This window comes from Coregonus clupeaformis, chromosome 12 (genome assembly GCF_020615455.1).
Source record: "Coregonus clupeaformis isolate EN_2021a chromosome 12, ASM2061545v1, whole genome shotgun sequence".
In the NCBI taxonomy this organism is placed as follows: domain Eukaryota; kingdom Metazoa; phylum Chordata; class Actinopteri; order Salmoniformes; family Salmonidae; genus Coregonus; species Coregonus clupeaformis.
Window position 1 is genome coordinate 40,749,273 of NC_059203.1, and position 20,929 is coordinate 40,770,201.

General features: G+C 43.9%; 1 protein-coding gene across 2 annotated transcripts in view; it reads left to right on the forward strand.

Annotated features, from left to right (window-relative positions):
* Positions 1 to 9,852: 9,852 nt before the first annotated feature.
* Positions 9,853 to 20,929, forward strand: part of LOC121578203 (protein kinase C delta type) — a 40,326-nt gene continuing 29,249 nt past the window's right edge. For both annotated transcript variants that reach the window (XM_041892400.2, XM_041892401.2), the window contains exon 1: positions 9,853 to 10,201. The gene's annotated coding sequence lies outside the window, so the exon portion shown is untranslated. The remainder of the gene's footprint in view (positions 10,202 to 20,929) is intronic.

The window sequence follows — 20,929 nt, forward strand, 5'->3', positions numbered from 1 at the left end:
ACAGTATACAGTTAAACAATACAGTAAATAAACTCATCAGAAAAGGCTGCTTCCTCTGTGCTTCCATAAGGACAAACAGAGAAAGAATGTACATTTCATCAGAAACAATAATGGTGCAGTTGATATGGCACAGTTACTAGGACTATGTAAATCAAATCAAATCAAATTGTATTGGCTGCATACACATATTTAGCAGATGTTATTGCGGGTGTAGCGAAATAGTCAGTGGGTTATGTCCAGGTGAACATCCTAGTGAAGATAATTTCACAAACAGACAAACTCATCATAAACAAGCTGATACCTGTGCAGGTCATGGCCCTCTGTTTCTCTCTAGCTTTGAGCCTGGGGCAGATACCCGTAGAATGTTAAAAAGTCACTTGAAATTGAGTTTAAACAAACATGTATCTCCTCTCTGCTATGCAGGTGAATTTGTAGATCAAGCGGTGGTTAGGCACACAATACCGTTGGAGCTTGAGCCTGGTCTAGTCCTAGAAATACAGCCTCAGACTAGACTACTTAACATTTAAAAATAGAACTATCAAGAAAATAACATATTGCCTTGGAAGGTCACTTTTGTCACTGGCTTGTTGACAAAATTGTAGTTTATTCTACGTCAGTCTAATTTCTTGGTGACTCTTAAATAGCCTACTTTACTGAGATCAGAATACCTGTTTTAACTTATCATAACCAAAAATGTTATACATGTTTTTGTTACATTTGAGTCATTTAGCAGACACTCTTATCCAGAGCAACTTACAGAAGCAAATAGCATTAAGTGCCTTGCTCAAAGAGTACATCGACAGATTTTTCACCTAGTCGGCTCAGGGATTCAAACCAGCGTCCTTTTGGTTACTGGCCCAATGCGCTTAACCGCTGGGCAACCTGCATCATTATTTATATTTTTGTATAAGGTGGCCTTTTCATTGATGGTATGTACATCGTACAGAGTGTTATTTACACTCGTATCTTATCTTATCCCCCTACACTATGTAAACTATACAAATGAATAAGTATTGGACCATATAGTTTATGTGTGTGCTCTCCCCTTTTGAAGACTATGCAATACAGTTTTTGACCGTAGGCTATTTATCAAATACCTCAAAAGAAAAACTGGTTTTGGACATGCTTTCTTGGTGTCATGTTGCTTCACATCTTAGCTACCACAGTCTCTGTGACGATGTCTGTATCTTTATCACACAGGTGGTATTGTTACACTACTTCACATCAGGAATAAGTGCCCTTTATTAAGCCTGCTCGTGCTGTTCCCACTCAACCACTATGTTAGTTTAAAGATATTCTTTGAAGATATGTATGACGATAATGATGAAGGTGTAGCTCAGTTGGTAGAGCATGGCGCTTGCAACGCCAGGGTTGTGGGTTTGTTTCCCACGGGGGGCCAGTATGAAAATGTATGCACTCACTAACTGTAAGTCGCTCTGGATAAGAGCGTCTGCTAAATGACTAAAATGTAAAATGATGATGATGATTGGTGATGAAACACTTATTTACCTCTGATTATTTTGCGGCGAATGGGCTATCTGATCAATATAGTTAGCCTGATATTCTGTGGTCACCTGGAGTAAAACAGAGCTGGCAGGAGCTGGTATGGCCATAGTGGTGAGAGAACCTCAGACACTGCTGCAGAGGATACGTTCATTAGAGTTACCAGCCTCAGAAATTGCAGCCCAAATAAATGCTTCACAGAGTTCAAGTAACAGACACATCTCAACATCAACTGTTCAGAGGAGACTGCGTGAATCAGGCCTTCATGGTCGAATTGCTGCAAAGAAACCACTACTAAAGGACACCAATAAGAAAAAGAGACTCGCTTGGGCCAAGAAACACGAGCAATAGACATTAGACCGGTGGAAATCTGTCCTTTGGTCTGATGAGTCCAAATTTGAGATTTTTGATTCCAACTGCCGTGTCTTTGTGTGACGCAGTGTAGGGGAACGGATGATCTCTGCATGTGTAGTTCCCACCGTGAAGCATGGAGGAGAAGGTGTGATGGTGTGGGGTTAATAAAACACTGTCAGTGATTTATTTAGAATTCAAGGCACACATAACCAGCATGGCTACCACAGCATTCTACAGCGATAGGCCATCCCATCTGGTTGGCACGTAGTGGGACTATCATCTGTTTTTCAACAGGACAATGACCCAACACACCTCCAGGCTGTGAAAGGGCTATTTGACCAAAAAGGAGAGTGATGGAGTGCTGCATCAGATGACCTAACCTCCACAATCACCCGACCTCAACCCAATTGACATGATTTGGGATGACTTGGACCGCAGAATGAAGGAAAAGCAGCCAACAAGTGCTCAGCATATGTTTTGTATTTTATTTCACCTTTATTTAACCAGGTAAGCCAGTTGAGAACAAGTTCTCATTTACAACTGCGACCTGGCCAAGATAAAGCAAAGCAGTGTGATAAAAAGAACAACACAGAGTTACATATGGGGTAAACAAAACATAAAGTCAAAAATACAACAGAAAATATATATGTGGGAACTCCTTCAAAACTGTTGGAAAAGCATTCCAGGTGAAGCTGGTTGAGAGAATGCCAAGAGTGTGCAAAGTTGTCATCAAGGCAAAGGGTGGCTACTTTGAAGAATCTCAAATATAAAATATATTTTCATTTGTTTAGCACTTTTTTGGTTACTACATGATTCCATATGGGTTATTTCATAGTTTTGATGTCTTCACTATTATTCTACAATGTAGAAAATAGTAAAAATTAAGAAAAACCCTTGAATGAGTAGGTGTGTCCAAACTTTTGACTGGTACTGTATGTTTACTGTATATATGTGTGAAGTCATTTGGGAGCAGTAATCTAAGTGCATGGGTGTTGTGTTGAGTCTTGAGAACAGTAATTGTGAAGGGTTTTGATACGGACTCTACCTCAAGTCTAATGTAGCTTCAGGTTCTATCTCTACAGGTGCATTCATCCCATACTGTCTTTGTGCCTACCCTGCTTCCCTGCTAGGACTGAACTGACGGTAATACAACACAAATAAGATAAGCTAATTAGCCATATCAAAGAGTTCTACTGAGCCCCAACCGACCAGCAGACCAAGGAAAGTAACGCAGCAGCTGGTATGAATAATTAAAGTTAAGAAACAGCACAAAACATTTTGTCCTACTTCTTTTCAAAGCCTGCAATATTAATGGCCACAAGTTAAACAGAACACTGAAGGCCAACAGCAAGAGCTTTCCAGCAAAACAAGACCTTGTTTTCACTTTAATGGCTGATCCAGCCAGATCCCCTGAAACCACCTGAAAGCCTGGGTTTGATCTCAGACTACACAAACTAACAGAACCTTATTCAGGTCAGTGAGGAGAGAAGAAACAACGGGAACATGATAAAGGACAGAAGACTGGAAGACGTAAGGTACATGGGTTGGGGGGAAATGAGGAAATAGCAGGGTTCAAGACTGAAGTAGAGGTATGTTTGGATATGTTAGATAAAGATAGAAAGATGGAGTGAGTGAGATCAGAGAGAACAGTGAAGGAGGGATGAAGAAAGAAATGGGGTTGCTCTAGTTACCACCATCCCTGGAGTCACGGTGACCCAATACTAAGTCAGCGCTGAGAAGGAGAGGGAGAGAAACAGAGAGAGAGATGACAGGGGAAAAAATCCCTCTCTAAAGAACCTGAAAGACACTTTGCTCTACCTTTCACTAATCCGTCATGTCCTTTCCCACTGAGCACAGATGTCAGTTCAACGTTTAGTTTTGATTTACATTTGGTTGAATTGTCAACTAATGTGAATTCAACGTGAAATCAAATGTCACCATGTCTTTGCATTTTGCTTAAATGTTGGGTGAAAAAAAATGAAATGCCCTTATGTTGATGACGTTTTGCATATACAATTAGTTTTCCACGTTGATTCAACGTTGATTCAATTAGTTGAAATTACTTGGAAACAACATTGATTCAACCAGTTTTTGCCCAGTGGGTTGTGCTCTCCCTCTACCTGAGCATGTCTCCCCTTGTTCTCAGTCTCTCTCTCTCTCTCGCTCGCTCTCTCTCTGTGGGAACCAAGGAGAGAGGAATGTGAGACGGGTCACTGTGAGCATGCTCAGATCGATGGAGTCGGTCTGTATTCTGTAGAGCCCTCAAGGTGAGAGTGGAGCTCTGAAGATAATAATGATAGTTCCTCTCTGTCCTTCCTTGGAACATTTCGGGTCCACATTCAGGAGGGTTACGATGTGTCATTCATTGAGCTCAGCACAATCAGAAGGAGTGTAGACTGGTGGAGGGGTGTAGAAAAAGAGCGAGAGACAGAGAGAAATAGAGTGTCAGAGAGACAGAGAGATAAAGAGTAAGAGAGACATAGAGAGAGAAATGTTTAATTGGACTAATTGAGGCATGTTTAATTAAAAGGGCTTATCTCTCCAGTGGTTCCTATATTAGAGAGTCAGTGTGACCTGTCCTCCTTGTCAGCATTCCAGGGATGGTCCATCCTCTTCTGTCACGATCGTCGGAAGGAGCGGACCAATACGCAGCGCGTGGAGTGAACATGATGACTTTATTTATAAAGCAACCACGTAAAAACAACAAAAGACGATAGTGAAGTCCTAACGTAACAATACACTGAACTTGGAACAATAACCCACCAAACAAAGGTGAAAACTGACAGTTTAAATATGGCTCCCAATCAGAGATAACGAGCCGACAGCTGACACTCGTTACCTCCGATTGGGAGTCATTGACTACAACATACAACACCTAGAAAAACAACCCACAGACCTGCAAACATAGAAATACACCCGACAGAACTACCAACATAGACAAACACCCAAATCCCCAACAAAACAACATACACTCTAGCTCACATACAAAAGTCCTAGAGCCAGAGTGTCACAGTACCCCCCCCTAAAGGTGCGCACTCCGGGCGCACCAGCATACGCTCTAGGGGAGGGTCTGGGTGGGCGTCTGTCCACGGTGGTGGCTCTGGCCCCGGTCGTGATCCCCACCCCACCACAGTCACAAACTGCTTAGTAGGCAGTACCGGTCTAAGGGACAGCACCTGACTAAGGGGCAGCACCGGACTAAGTGGCAGGTGCGCGTCGCCAGCCCGGTTCGGCCTGTTCCTGCCATACGCACCAAGTATGCGGTGCGCGTCGCCAGCTCAGCCCGGCCTGTTCCTACTCCACGCACCAGGGATACGGTGCGCTTCGCCAGCCCAGCCCGGCCTGTTCCTACTCCACGCACCAGGGATACGGTGCGCTTCGCCAGCCCAGCCCGGCCTGTTCCTACTCCACGCACCAGGGATACGGTGCGCTTCGCCAGCCCGGCCCGGCCTGTTCCGGCCACTCGCACCAGGGATACGGTGCGCGTCGCCAGCCCCGCCCGGCCTGTTCCTGCTCTCCGCACTAGGTGTGAGGTGAGTCCCCAGGGTCCAGCATGCCCTGTTCCGGCTCCCCGCACTAGGCGTTATGGGAGTCCCCAGGGTCCAGCATGCCCTGTTCCGACTCCCCGCACTAGCCCTGAGATGCGTGTCCTCAGCCCGGTACCTCCAGTTCCGGCACCACGCATCAGGCCTACGGTGCGTCCCCAGGGCCAAGCATGCCCTGTTGCTGCTTCCCGCACTAGCCCTGAGATGCGTGTCCTCAGCCCGGTACCTCCAGTTCCGGCACCACGCATCAGGCCTACGGTGCGTCCCCAGGGTCCAGCATGCCCTGTTGCTTCTCCCCGCACTAGCCCTGAGATGCGTGTCCTCAGCCCGGTACCTCCTGTTCCGGCACCACGCACCAGGCCTACGATGCGCCTCAGACGGCCAGAGTCTGCCGTCTGCCCAACGGGGCCTGAACTGCCCGTCTGCCCAAAGTCTGCAAAGCCGCCCGTCTGCCATGAGCCATCAGAGCCGTCCGCCAGACCGGAGCCGCTAGAGCCTTCCGCCAGACAGGATCAGCCAGAGCCTTCCGCCAGACAGGATCAGCCAGAGCCTTCTGCCAGACAGGATCAGCCAGAGCCTTCTGCCAGACAGGATCAGCCAGAGCCTTCTGCCAGACAGGATCAGCCAGAGCCTTCTGCCAGACAGGATCAGCCAGATCCGTCAGTCGGCCATGAGCAGCCAGATCCGTCAGCCAGCCATGAGCAGCCAGATCCGTCAGCCAGCCATGAGCAGCCAGATCCGTCAGCCAGCCATGAGCCGTCCAGCCAGGATCCGCCAGAGCCGTCCAGCCAGGATCCGCCAGAGCCGTCCAGCCGGGATCCGCCAGAGCCGTCCAGCCGGGATCCGCCAGAGCCGTCCAGCCGGGATCCACCAGCCAACCAGGATCCGCCAGAGCCAGCCAGCCAGGATCCGCCATTTAGTCAGGTGCTGCCCCTTAGCTCGGTGTTGCTCCTTATCCTGGTGCTGTCCCTTATCCTGGTGCTGTCCCTTAGCCTGGTACTGCCCCTTAGTCCGGTACTGCCCCTTAGTCCGGTACTGCCCCGTAGTCCGGTACTGCCCCTTAGTCCGATGCTGCCCCTTAGTCCGGTGTTGCCCCTTAGTCCAGGTGGGGTTAGTTGGAGGGTGGTCATTGGGAGGAGGCTACCGAAGCAGGTTGTGACTGCGGTGGGGTGGGGATCACGACCGGGGCCAGAGCCGCCACCGGGGACAGACGCCCACCCAGACCCTCCCCTAGACTGTATGCTGGTGCGCCCGGAGTGCGCACCTTTAGGGGGGGGTACTGTCACACTCTGGCTCCGGGACTGTGTGTTAGAGCCAGGGTGTATTTCATTTGGTGGTGTTGGGTTGGGTGAGTTTCATTTGTTTGTGTTTTTGGTGATTGGTTAATGACTCCCAATCGGAGGTAACGAGTGTCAGCTGTCGGCTCGTTATCTCTGATTGGGAGCCATATATATTCTGTGTGTTTTCTCCTGTGTTTTGTGGGTTATTGTTCCGTGTTCAGTCGTGTCACTGAGGACTTCATTATCGTCATTTGTTGTTTTTTCGTGGTTGCTTTATAAATAAAGTCATCATGTTCACTCCACGCGCTGCGTATTGGTCCGCTCCTTCAGACGATCGTGACATCTACACTGCAGACAGGAAACACCTGACCAGGCTTCAGGGTCAGGGATCAGTTATTTGAAAATAAAGAATAATAATAGTTTTAAATAGAAGCAGGGCGTTTGATTTCTGTGTAAGTCCAAAGTAAGAAATGGAGAGTACAGTATACAGGAAGGGATAATGTGTTTACCAATAGGACAAATCTAGTTCAGATTTGGTACAGAACGTATTTTGTGCTTCAGATCAGAATGTAGCAGTGTCCATTTAATGATTAGGCCATCTATGTTATCTACAGTATAGGCTATCATGGCATGTAAAGCATATAAAACAGATGGACAAGCCTCTAGATGTTTCTATTTTCTTCAAACCTTTCAAGTTTTCAAGATACAAAAAATCAGTCAGTGGCTAAAATAGGAAAGTGAAGTTTTGCTGCTTTTAGAGAGTGATAAGTGTTCAATAAAGTGCTTCAATGTTTGATACTCACACTGTCTCCATGTATGGGTAAAACAACTGTGTTGGCCAGAGGAAAATGGCCTGGTTTACCACATGCTTGTGTGTAAGCCAATTTAATGGGAGTCTGATATCTTACTCTCCTCTCCTTTTCACGTGTGTGCACACACTCACACACGCACACACACTCACACACGCGCACACACACACACACAAACAGTAGTCTATTCATACAGAAGGCCACTGTGACAGTTTAAGAGCAATGTTATGATTTGATGAAGCTCACATGAACAAAGACAGGCTTTAGGACGTGTGAAGGAACACGACAAGAGGAAGCAAAGAATGACAGGAGGAGACGAAGAAGAGAGAATGGATGGATAGTAAGAGAGGAAGGACATATAGAGAAAGGTTTGCTTCTTTAGCAGAGGTCATGATGAAAGGACAATTCTCTCCTTTTTTGCTTTGCCCTCTCGCCATCCCTTCTCCTCATTACTCACCCTGATGTTTTTCCCTGGCACCATAGGGACAACAGCAGCAGGCATCACCGCAGGAAACGTCTGTGTTCCCTGCCCTAAAGACCAGTGCCAATATGAAAACAAAGTTACACACTGTCTGGGGCAGGACACACTCTAAAAAGTAAAGTTTCCTGGGGGATCCTTTAGGGGTTCATCAAATTGAAACTGTGGGGGAACCTATAAATTATTTGAAGAACGCCTTTTAATGGATCCTCAAATAACCTTTTGGGGTACCCCCCCTATTATTATTATTATTATTATTATTAATGATACACATACCAATAACAACGATAACACAATATTTTACTTGTCAGTGTTTATTATGATTTTAGTGGCAAAGCAGAATAGAAAAATCTAAATATGAGGTAAACTCCCAGCAGAGCCCCAAGTCCAATGGGTATATCCTCTGGCATGTTGATGTTAATTTGTTGATGTTCTCCTTATCCATAGCCAGAATGATTTTGCAGTGCATGGTGATCAAACAAGTTTCCTGTTATATTCATCAGAGGTGTAGGGAGGGTGAAGTCTGTGAATTCCCAAAAAGTTAATTATACAGATGTTTAACAAAACATGCACACAACAGTATTCATACCTTGGTTTTTGTGGTAAATGTGAATGAAAAAACTGTTTTGATATTGGTTTTCATATACATACCTTGTCCATAATGTAGAGGCCTACGGGATTTTCATTGTAGAGGTAAGGGAGGAGGATGGTACAGATTAGCTAAATTTAGCAGCTTCTTGTCTCTTATAGCCAGAGAGGCGGGCGGGTAGGGTGGGTGGGGTATGATGACTCAGCAGCACGTGATTCACTGCCTTGTGTGGGTGAGGAGGATGGATGGCTGGGAGCATGTCGGTGGGACTGGATGGTTTAGCCAAGCTTCCAAAGGCAGTTTCTGGCTGCTCTAACCTATAGAGTGAGGGACTACACTTTCTCTCTCTCTCCCTCTCTGTGTGTGTGTGTGTGTGTGTGTGTGTGTGTGTGTGTGTGTGTGTGTGTGTGTGTGTGTGTGTGTGTGTGTGTGTGTGTGTGTGTGTGTGTGTGTATCTGACCTCTGCCAAAAACATGTTTTCCTGGAAAGAAAGTTACAGACACAGCCTAGAATTCTGTAGCCTATTTTTGAACTTTACTGAGTTTTATTTTCAACATATAAAGATTGGCTAAAAATCTATTGGAGGATTTAGAGGACTGCATCTTGGGCACAATTGTTGATACTGTTTGTTACAAAAACAAAAAAACAACCTGAATATTATTATTTGAGGCATAAAAGGTCAAATGTGGTAAAACTAGATTCTCAAGGGCAGACGTCACAGGAGGCTGCTGAGGGCGCGGCTCATAATAATGGCTGGAATGGAGTATGGCATGTGTTTGATACCATTCCATCAATTCCGTTCCAGTGATTACTATGAGCCCATCCTCCCCAATTAAGGTGCCACTGGCCACCTGTGGCAGACATTTAGAGGACTGCATATTGGGTACCATTGTTGATACTGTTTGTTACAACAATAAAAACCTGAATATCTTCTTCGAGGCATGTCTCCAAGCAATTAAATTGATTACATCTCTCTCCAATTGATTGTACACACATATATTTTCAGTTTGTGAGTGTGTGATATGGAGGTTGGAGACAACCTCCCGAGTGGCGCAGTGGTCTAAACTGTGCCACTAGAGATCCTGGTTCGAATCCAGGCTCTGTTGTAGCCGGTCGCGACCGGGAGAGGCCCAACATCGTCCAGGGTAGGGGAGGGAATGGCCGGCAGGGATGTAGCTCAGTTGGTAGAGCATGGCGTTTGCAACGCCAGGGTTCGTTTCCCACGGGGGGGGGCAGTATGAAAAAAATGATGTATGTACTCACTAACTGTAAGTCGCTCTGGATAAGAGAGTCTGGTAAATGTAATGTTTATTTTGACAATATAAAGAACAACTTCTATAAACAATGGCAACACTGCCATGTTGCACTAAGCCTTGCCGTTATAAAAACACATTAGTGTGCACCTCCCCCGAAATCACTCCTCGACTTTCGTCTACAGTCGGTTGCTTTAGCTTTACCACTCAAACGAAACCACTCTCTCTCTCTCTCTCTCTCTTGGGAATGCACCTGGCGACGTCACCAATGACAAGCCTGCGAGAGTGAACGGTCGAATACTTCGTCAAACGCTGAAGATTTCCAGTGTAGCTACCTGCCAGTCTAGGTGCCGAGCACAGGGGAAAGCAAACTTGATCAGGAACACGAAGGTAAGTCGACTCCCTAACATTTTAATAATTGCAACAGCATTGGAGGAAATCTTCAATAGTTGACAGAAGTAGGATACTTGACAAAAACAGACAGTATAACTGCACATTGACATCACCACGGGAGGACTTACTTTCAATATATTCACAAAAGTGCATTATATATATTTAACAATATAGTTTTAGAGTAGTTTAAAGTTTCTTGAGTGATACTTTGTGGCACTACCACATCTGCTGATTGTTGAAAATGAGCAAGTTTGTTGGCTACAAAATAATCACTGCGGTAAAGTGTTCGGTAAACCTATGCGGGCTTCAAAGCACAAAAACCGATGCAAGAACCCTCCATCTCTGTTGATGTTAGGTAACCCATGTTCTGTAGGAATCCTTACACAAACTTTCCTCGCTTGCTCGTGGTAGTTTAACTGTCTGTCAAATGTATTTTGGTTAGTAATTCAAGACGCATTACTCACACTCAGTTTTTGTGAGAATTAAGTTGAGCAAAAAGAAGCATCAAGCAACATTTGATCATCCTAGTCCAGTCTTTGTTTCCATGGGTCTTAACGCTATCATGGTATTTAGAATGGATTGTTATTTGCGCAGAGGGATCTGGCCCATTTCCACCACCAGTCCTTGGTGTGTGTGATGTTTCACTTTCATTTTTCTCCACACATGTCACAATATTCTTCTAATTCTATGTTACCATGGTTGCCACACACTTATGAGTCACTCCTGTTTGCTAGTGCCACTTGTAATCTAGGAATGCTGCACCACAAGTCCACAACCCCAATGGTGTAATTTGCTGTCCTTGGTGCTAATCACTAAGTAGTACAGTGGGTTTATACAGTATATGACCTAGAAATGAAATATTTGTAGACACTGGCCCAGCTGTTTTTCCTACTGAGAGGAAAATTATATGAGAAACAGTGACATGTACTCTGAATGACCTAAAAGGATAAATCCCATGTTGGTCTTTCACAGTCAGACCCAATTTAAGCTGTATTGTGCACATAGGCTAATAGTAGGGATACTATTGAAATTGATAAATGAGGCTGTCAACTGAGTCAGAAATTCACAGGTTTCAGATTTATGTGTGTGCTTTTCACACCTTTTTTAAAAATAGAAAAACAACAACATTGGATGTTTTAAGTCCACAACAATGCTTAAACCACATCAGGAGACCACTTTTGAGGTCTGGGAAAAATCTAAGAAATTATGATTTTTGAGTGTAGTTACCCTTCAATTCAAGTGGCAAGCACCTAGCACTGTTGTTTGGTTACTGGTGTTTCTGTAGCTCAAATGAGTTGGAGTTTGCAAAATAGATGGCCACTTGATTGATGCATGTAATGATAATATGGTAGGCATAAGCTACTTTGTAGCTAGTTAACATTTAATAGAGAAGGTTTTTGCGAACGCCTTTCCATCTACGGTCTACCAGAAGACGGTAAGGCCTATCATTAACGTCACTATATTTTCCCTGTTCCTTAATTGTTTGAAACCTGGACGTTTTACTTTATATTATGAAGCATGTCTTACCTTGCTTTGAAGTAGCCAAGCCAAAATTTGACCATAGATATGTTGAGGGAAATATTTTATAAACACTTCCTCATATGCGCTCTCCTGTTCTATGGATTTTCAAAGAAACTTTCTTTCATTGTCTTGCAGCCAGAGGCATTATTTCCTAGTCATATTAGCAAACCATGATGATAGTTGTTGCATCTTTGATCTCCCCTCTTTCAACATTTCTCTGGCCAGGACACCGCTGGCAAGTGCAGTGCACATTTTAGAACGCACAAATTGCATTTTGGAACATTTGCGTGTGAGCGTACCGCCGTGTGCACATTGCTGCACTTAATCTACTATTTCTTCACATTTTATCAACATTTTAAGCTAAACATTCTGATCTGTTCCATCAGCCTTATTAATTGATATGGTGTATACCTCCACTACACTTTACTACACTTTGATATGCATCAGTGGGGATTAAGAAGTGATTATACGCAATACCCACTGAAAAAAAGTGGGTATACGGCATATACCGGCGTAGAGCCTGCACTGCACCACTGATTGTACATCTGCTAGTTTGTCCCCAGTCCCCTGTAGAATGTGAAGAAGGAGAGAGACAGTAGTGTTTCCTGTCCCATTACTCCCTGTAGGGCAGTAGAATAGAGAACAATAGTAATGGTGTATGTTTGTAGGCACTAACGGAGGCTAATTCCACCATGGCTCGTTGGCTAAAGCCTATGGGGAAATTAATGTTTTTTTGGAATAAACGGCAAAACTAAGGTCTGTGGTAAACACAGGTTTAGGAGATCTTATAAATTCTATGAGATAATCTCATCAGCTAACAACTTTTTGTGAATTTTGAAGAATTGATGTAATCAAAACAGGTAAAAAGCTAACATGCAAAACATTAAACTATACCTTAGGTTGCATGCCTTCTACGTCTAGCTAACAGGCTTAAGCCGGGTGTACACTACACCATTTTTGCCCCAATTTATCTGTCCCAGAAAAGTTTTTGAGCTCGGGGACAAAATCCCCATGTCGCCGATGCTCGTTTAATGTGAGCGAGTCAGAGACCCAATCTGAAGGCTACCGATCCGGTCTTTGAGCGGTCCCAGATGTTCAGATATTTTCAAACATGTTCGATTTTACTGACACAAAATCTGCAATGCTCTTGTAGTGAGATATGTAACGACAAGATTTGAAAACGGTGATCAGCAATAGCCAATGAGAGCTCGCCAGAGAAGAAGCCAGTAAGATGATGATGTTGTATCGCATCACCCAGAATGTGTACTCTCGAGCAGGAGCGATGACTACTACTAGTATGCATTTGAACTTGCCATAGTGTCAAATCGTTTACAGCTCTGACAAGCTCTTTACACACAATGTTATTCAGTTCCAAATATATTGGCTAGATTTTTCAACTCTGAATGACAAGCGTGAATGTCTAATTGCTTTGAGCCACAGCTCGTTCCAGCTATCTAATCACATCATATCCTTGTTTTTGCGAGACAGTGTGGTATCGAAAATACTCACAACCCAGTGAGAGGCTCAGCGAAGTTAGGATTTTAAATGTCGTAGTATCCGCCCGTTATTGGCATACCTTATCAGACGGATCCAAAGTCTCCTCTGGACAACATTGTTTGGGACACGATAAAACAAGAATTTTCCTGCTGAAGAGATGATGGTTGCAGCCTGGAACAAAACAATATACCGTACTTGCGTTTTCGTTCAAGCTTGTAGGCAGAAAGCTAACTAAGCTAGACTTGTTTGCGTGGTCGGCGTAGTGATGTGAAAAATGTTAGAACTAATGTTGTAGTTAGCGACTGTCAGAGAAATTTGAGCACACAAAGGCTTCATAATTCATAAAGGTCATGTTAACTGACTGATATTATCTCATAAAACAAAACGTTTAAGATTGCCTAAACCTGTCTTTACATCAGACCTTGTTTTCGTCGTATATCCTGAAACCCCATTAATTTCCCCCATAGAAATGCCCAACAAACCAAAGGTAGAAAATGTTAACTCATTTCTGTTTTTTAGGGCTGCAAGCTAGCGAGCTCTATAGAAAGTGACTGAGTCAGACTGACACTGCCCACTGTGGTTCACTACTCTCACTGGAGCTACTGCTCATACATCCAGCCTTGAAGATATGTCAAAGTTAATGCTCATTCACTGTTAGTGTATCGCTACAATGGGTCAAGTGGGCCACTGTATCAAGATTACATTCCTGTGGTGAAATACATCAAACCACCACCACTATTTGTGAGGTGACTTGTATGAGGTGACTTAATGGGAATTCCTCCTTTGCTGTCTTATCTGGTATCTGTTAGCCTTAGTTGATACCTAACCTGACCGTTTTTGTACTTGACCATACTACTTCATTGCCTAGGACAGAAACAGTGTGTCACCCAGGCTAGATATTTTGTCAGGTACAATTTTTCATTATCTCTTCGACGGGCCACAATAGGACAGTAAAGATCATCCTAAATACCTGCATTGGATGCAGTAGGAGACAGGAGAGGTGTGTCTATTGGCTGTGGTCTTGGACTATTGGCTGCTCTGTTCTGTATCTGGGTTTGAGGAGACAGTTGTGACATCTGCTAAGTGAAGAGCAGCACTAATCCACAAGGAAGCACAACAAGTACAGCCAGCTATCCTGTATGGATCTGCTAGAGCACAACATAGGGGGTGTGTCAGTACAGCTTGTACATGTGATGTATAAGTAGGATTAATTAACTCTGCTTTGATTCTCTCTCTCAAATTGTTAAGCTGAGGCTAAAGACCACTAATAACACTCCACACTAGCATCTTTTGGTAGTGCAACTGACTTTTTGTCCCTTGTCTCTGAAAGGGGAGAGATTGTGGTAGAGCAGGGTATCCCAAGCATTTTTGGCCAGTGAGCCCATTTTTATATAAAAATAATAATAAAGACCCCACCATGTAAAAAAGTGATACAATCAACGGCCAATGTTGACTTTTTTAATTGGGACTATGACAGTCTATTACTAATCCGTCGGACAGTAATTTTGACTATTTCAATCTGAAGGAAGTATGGTATGAAGTGACTGAAATATATCAGAAAGTTATTGGGTAGTTCAGAAGATCATCAGGCAATAATTTTGTATGATCTTCTGTGTAGAAAAGAACATCATCTTTAATGATGATCTTTTTCCCCCAGTCTGATTTAGTTAGTGCCTGGTCTTGTCCACCCTGTTCTAATGAGTTGTGCGCAGCTTGTGGGCATGGTATGTGTCCGTGTCCCTCTGTGTTTCTGAAAGTCTTATCTTTCAGTTATGGAGTCATAATATTTTGTAGCTTAAACGGTTTAAAAGATAGAGCCACATTTGTTGGAAGAAAACCGAAACCCCTCTGTTTATTACAACCGCATCTAACAGCTACCGGAGGTTACTGACGTATCCCCGGTTCTGTTATATCCCCGGTTCTATCAACCAAGCATTTATTTTGTTGTTTTTCTCGCGACCCCATTTTGGGAAATGACCCCACATTTTGGGAAACGCTGTGGTAGAGGAAGTGGATCAGAATATACTGTCCTTTTGCCATTGCTGTGTTTTTCTGACCAAAAAGCTAAATGTACTACTGCAATAGTGGGAAGTTTCTGTAACAGTAAAATGTGACAGACAGGGTGGCAAACAGAACTATAAAACACACAAACACACACACAGACCTTTGTTGTTTGCTCTGTTGTGGTTTAGGCCTACATGGCAAACTTATATTATTTATTCATTTTGACCATAACTGCTGCCAGGCATTGGCTCTCAGCGCATCACACACAGCTAGAGTGAGTGAAAGAGAAACACGGGTAAATGGGCTGAATCTACAACATGCTCCCATACTCCATTATTTATCCCAGCAGTTAGAGAGGTGATGAGTTTTGCTTTTTTACACGTTCTGCTACTTATAGTGACACTCTCTAAACATGTTCTCTCTGTCACACACCTTGGATGACAGCAGTCTAGTAGCACCCAATGTTGTCTTCTCACATAGTTTAGCATCTCTCTCACCACCATGATTCTCTCCATCCTACCCTGTAGTGTATTGTTTGTCGGTCTACCTCAGTCCCCCCTGTGCTCTCTGTTATCTGCCTGCTAGTCTGGCCATTGCACAGTGCTGTCTGCAGCTTGTGGTAATCAAGACCTTGTCAACTGTGAGCGAAGCAGAAATGGATACCTTAATGCACAGAGAGAGACGACTACACACACACAATGATTAGCAGCATTCCTGTAATACTGAGTGTGGATTAGCAGGTTTAAGGCATGCAGTACGAACTAGTTTTTGATTTCGAAATTTCTTTGGGACATTAAATACACTATGCATTATCTGGGTTGAATGCTGTAACAACACAGAATAAAACAATTAATAAAGGTCCCATGATGGTAGTGACTTCCCATTACTGCTTATCATCTTATTAACTGTCATTTATTCACATTAATTTACTTTAATAAAATATGTATTTTATTTGATAACTTTATTATTTTATTCCAAATCATAATCTCATCTCTATAGAGCTGCTGCCTATGCTGTCTGACAAAAACACTATTTTAGTAGTTCTTCAAAGTAAACGGGAAGCCTGGGGAAGTCCAATGCACAAAATCTAAATCAGTGGCGCCTCGCAACACGTCAAACCAATCAAATGCCTTGTTTGGGCGGAGGTGCTCACTAGATTAGTGTCGCAGGTTCAACAGTGCGTGAGGATGGCTGTGAAATCGCAGATTAAAACCCCATCAAAATATGTTGATGTAGTCTATACCTTGTTTGTGGTGAACCGTACGACTGTAACAGGAGCAAACATAACCTTTTGCAAAGTAAATCTTCTTTATTGCGACTTGACTACACACTGGCTTTAGAAGAGATAACGGGACCTGTCACGCTGAGTGATGGGTTTTCAAAAGCAGAATGTGGCTCCTGTCGCAATCTTCTACTCAAATATAAAAGTATATACAGTGCATTCGGAAAGTATTCAGACCCCTTGACTTTTTCCGCATTTTGTTACGTTACAGCCTTATTCTAAAATGTATTAAATTGTTTTTTTCACTCATCAGTCAACACACAATACCCCATAATGACAAAGCAAAAACTGAAATATCACATTTACATAGGTATTCAGACCCTTTACTCAGTACTTTGTTGAAGCACCTTTGGCAGCGATTACAGGCTTGAATCTTCTTGGGTATGACGCTACAAGCTTGGCACACCTGTATTTGGGGAGTTTCTCCCATTCTTCTCTGCAGATCCTCTCAAGTTCTGTCAGGTTGGATGGGGAGCGTCGCTGCACAGCTATTTTCAGGTCTCTCCAGAGATGTTTGATGGGGTTCAAGTCCGGGCTCTGGCTGGGCCACTCAAGGACATTCAGAGACTTGTCCCGAAGCCTCTCCTGCATTGTCTTGGCTGTGTGCTTAGGGTCGTTGTCCTGTTGGAAGGTGACCCTTCGCCCCAGTCTGAGGTCCTGAGCACTCTGGAGCAGGTTTTCATCAAGGATCTCTCTGTACTTTGCTCCGTTCATCTTTCCCTCGATCCTAACTAGTCTCCCAGTCCCTGCCACTGAAAAACATCCCCACAGCATGATGCTGCCACCACCATGCTTCACCGTAGGGATGGTGCCAGGTTTCCTCCAGACGTGACGCTTGGCAATCTGGCCAAAGAGTTCAATCTTGGTTTCATCAGACCAGAGAATCTTGTTTCTCATAGTCTGAGACTATTTCGGTGCCTTTTGGCAAACTCCAAGCAGGCTGTCATGTGCCTTTTACTGAGGAGTTGCTTCCGTCTGGCCGCTCTACCATAAAGGCCTTAGTGGTGGAGTGCTGCAGAGATGTCCTCCCATCTCCACAGACGAACTCTGGAGCTCTGTCCAGAGTGACCATCAGGTTCTTGGGAGCCTTCCTGACCAAGGCCCTTCTCCCCCGATTGCTCAGTATGGACGGGTGGCCAGCTCTAGGAACAGTCTTAGTGGTTCCAAACTTCTTCCATTTAAGAATGCTGGAGGTCACTGTGTTCTTGGGGACCCTTAATGCTGAAAAATAAAATGTTATCCTTCCCCAGATCTGTGTCTCAACACAAACCTGTCTTGGAGCTCTATGGACAATTCCTTTGACCTCATGGCTTGGTTTTTGCTCTGACATGCGCTGCCAACTGTGGGACCTTATGTAGACAAGTGTCTGCCTTTCCAAATCATGTCCAATCAATTGAATTTACCACAGGTGGACTCCAATCAAGTTGTAGAAACATTTCAAGGATGATCAATGGAAACAGGATGCACCTGAGCTAAATTTCAAGTCTCATAGCAAAGGGTCTGAATACTTATGTAAATAAGGTATTTCTGTTAATTATTTATACATTTACAAAAATTGTCATTATGGGGTATAAGGCTGTAACGTAACAATGTGGAAAAAGTCAAGGGGTTTTAATACTTTCCGAGTGCACTGTATATAAATGTGCCAATGACGTGGAAAGAATCGGCTGTTTTGTGAGGGAAAGAGCAAATTCTAGAGTTAGAATGAAAAGATGTGCCACGGCTGTCTCAAACCCCAGAAGTAACAAAAGACTGTCTGCTCAGGAAAGCACTGAGAGTCCGGCGAGACGTGGCCTATTCAGGGACCCAGCACCAGCAACAGATGACCAGCCGCCAGATATAGGAATTCAGCCTCTACAAGCACCGGTTTTTGGTGCAACATCGGCTGTAAGTGACAACAACTAAAGTGATCACAGCATAGTTAAAGGGAAATTCCACCCAAAAACTATATTTTGGTATTTGTTTCATTAGTCCATTGTTGACGTAGTCCCAAAATGTTTTCAAAATATGTAACTTTCAAAATACAGAAATCATCCCCGTATGATGCATTTTGCATCATGATGCAATGGTATATGTCTTCAAGGTAATCATCCCAGAGCAATACCAAAGTATTTGATGCAAGAACTGCGAACATCATGTGCGCCTCACAAAAGACCTCATCCAACATCCAGGGGCCCATGTCCAGTTTGACACTGCACAGAAAGACAGCAGGACCATTGCAGAGCAGACAGACCTCATACAGTGATTTGATAGACTGTGAGCTGAAGCCAGAGTTTGGAAAGCACTCAATCTCAAGTAGATCTGAGGACATCAACCATATAGTAAGTGTGCTTCTTGATCAGAAGGTATTTGCTTTGACAACTGGCAGGTTCTACCCAAGCTTCCAGAACTTCCAAATAAATCTGTTGCACAAATTGGACTATGAGGAACTAGTGTCATGCTCTACAACATTCGGAGAGTACGACCCTGCCTTACACAGGAAGCGGCACAGGTCCTAATCCAGGCACTTGTCATCTCCCGTCTGGATTACTGCAACTCGCTGTTGGCTGGGCTCCCTGCCTGTGCCATTAAACCCCTACAACTCATCCAGAATGCCGCAGCCCGTCTGGTGTTCAACCTTCCCAAGTTCTCTCACGTCACCCCGCTCCTCCGCACACTCCACTGGCTTCCAGTTGAAGCTCACATCTGTTACAAGACCATGGTGCTTGCCTATGGTGCTGTGAGGGGAACGGCACCTCCGTACCTTCAGGCTCTGATCAGTCCCCACACCCAAACGAGGGCATTGCGTTCATCCACCTCTGGCCTGCTGGCTCCCCTTCCTCTGCGGAAGCATAGTTCCCGCTCAGCCCAGTCAAAACTGTTCGCTGCTCTGGCACCCCAATGGTGGAACAAGCTCCCTCACGACGCCAGGACAGCGGAGTCACTCACCACCTTCCGGAGACATTTGAAACCCCACCTCTTTAAGGAATACCTGGGATAGGATAAAGTAATCCTAAATAAAATAAAATAAATGAATTGTAAAGTGGTTATCCCACTGGTTATAGGGTGAATGCACCAATTTGTAAGTCGCTCTGGATAAGAGCGTCTGCTAAATGACGTAAATGTAAATGTAGTGTGGTGGATCAGCAACCACAAACTGAACTTACACCCTGAGAAGAACAAACGTTGAAAGTTGATTTCAGCTGTAGTTTTGAGATCCTACAATGGAAATGAGAAGTAAAGTAAGAAAGAGGAAAGAAGTCATAGTACTGAAACCAATGACAATGTAGACTCACAAAACATGTGTATTTACTTTTATAACATTACAGTATTTATTGCATTTATTTGTGTAATTATTTGAACAGAAAATATTCTGTGTACCTTTTTACTTACAATGTTATATACTGTTAACATTCTTCCTGTTGTTGCTGTCTGAAACTTTTATATAGGAATATGTTTTCTAGGCTGTTGTCACTATGCCGATGTGGATGTGGTGGAGGAGTCAAGCGCAGGAAACAGAGGTTTAGTCCAACAAGACTTTAATAGTCTCAATCACACGAGTGGAAAACCCCGACCTCGAAAACACGAAGTGGCGAGGGAAAATTATGCACACGCGTAAAACACTAAACATGAAAATGAAACGGAAAACAAACACGCAGCATAGACAAAGTGGCAACAGAATAACAACACACAATTACCCTAGAGCAAAACAAGGAACTTATAAGACACGTAATCAACACCCAAACAGACACAGGTGTGACAGACAGACAAAAGCAATCAAATACAGAAACATAGAGCGGTGGCAGCTAGTACTCCGGGGACGGCGAACGCCGAAGCCTGCCCGAACCAGGAGGAGGAGCAGCCTCGGCCGAAACCGTGACAGCTGTGATGTGTACACCATGTAACACAATTGCTATAGCCTTTTCCCAGTTCTCTGAGCCAACACTGGGGGAGGAAAGCCCATACTTTTTCTGCTTTTAAAGTTGTGTAGTACACTTTGTTACTTGTTTCATCCAGAAATGGCAACTACAAGTTCATTTACAATAAAGTCATACAATCCACTGAACATAGATGTTTCTAAATCAGGATTATGTATTGGACAAGTGAAGGAGAAAAGTGAAAGATTAAAAATGCACTTTATGAACAAGTAACTATGGGTGACAGGGCACATCACTCTATACTTTAGAACAGTGGTTCCCAACCGGGGGTACTTGGCCTATCCACAGGGTGTACTTGAGAAGATTCATGAGACCATAGTCTTACTGGTAAAATGCACATGAGGAGGTACTTCAGTTGGTGGTACAGTAACCGAAAAAGGTTAGGAACCACTGCTTTAGATAACTGAAAATTAGTATTAGAACACATTTTTAAGCTAAATTATTTATTTACAGTGTTTGTATGGCATACATTCTACTATTCCATACACTTCAATGGTGAAAAGG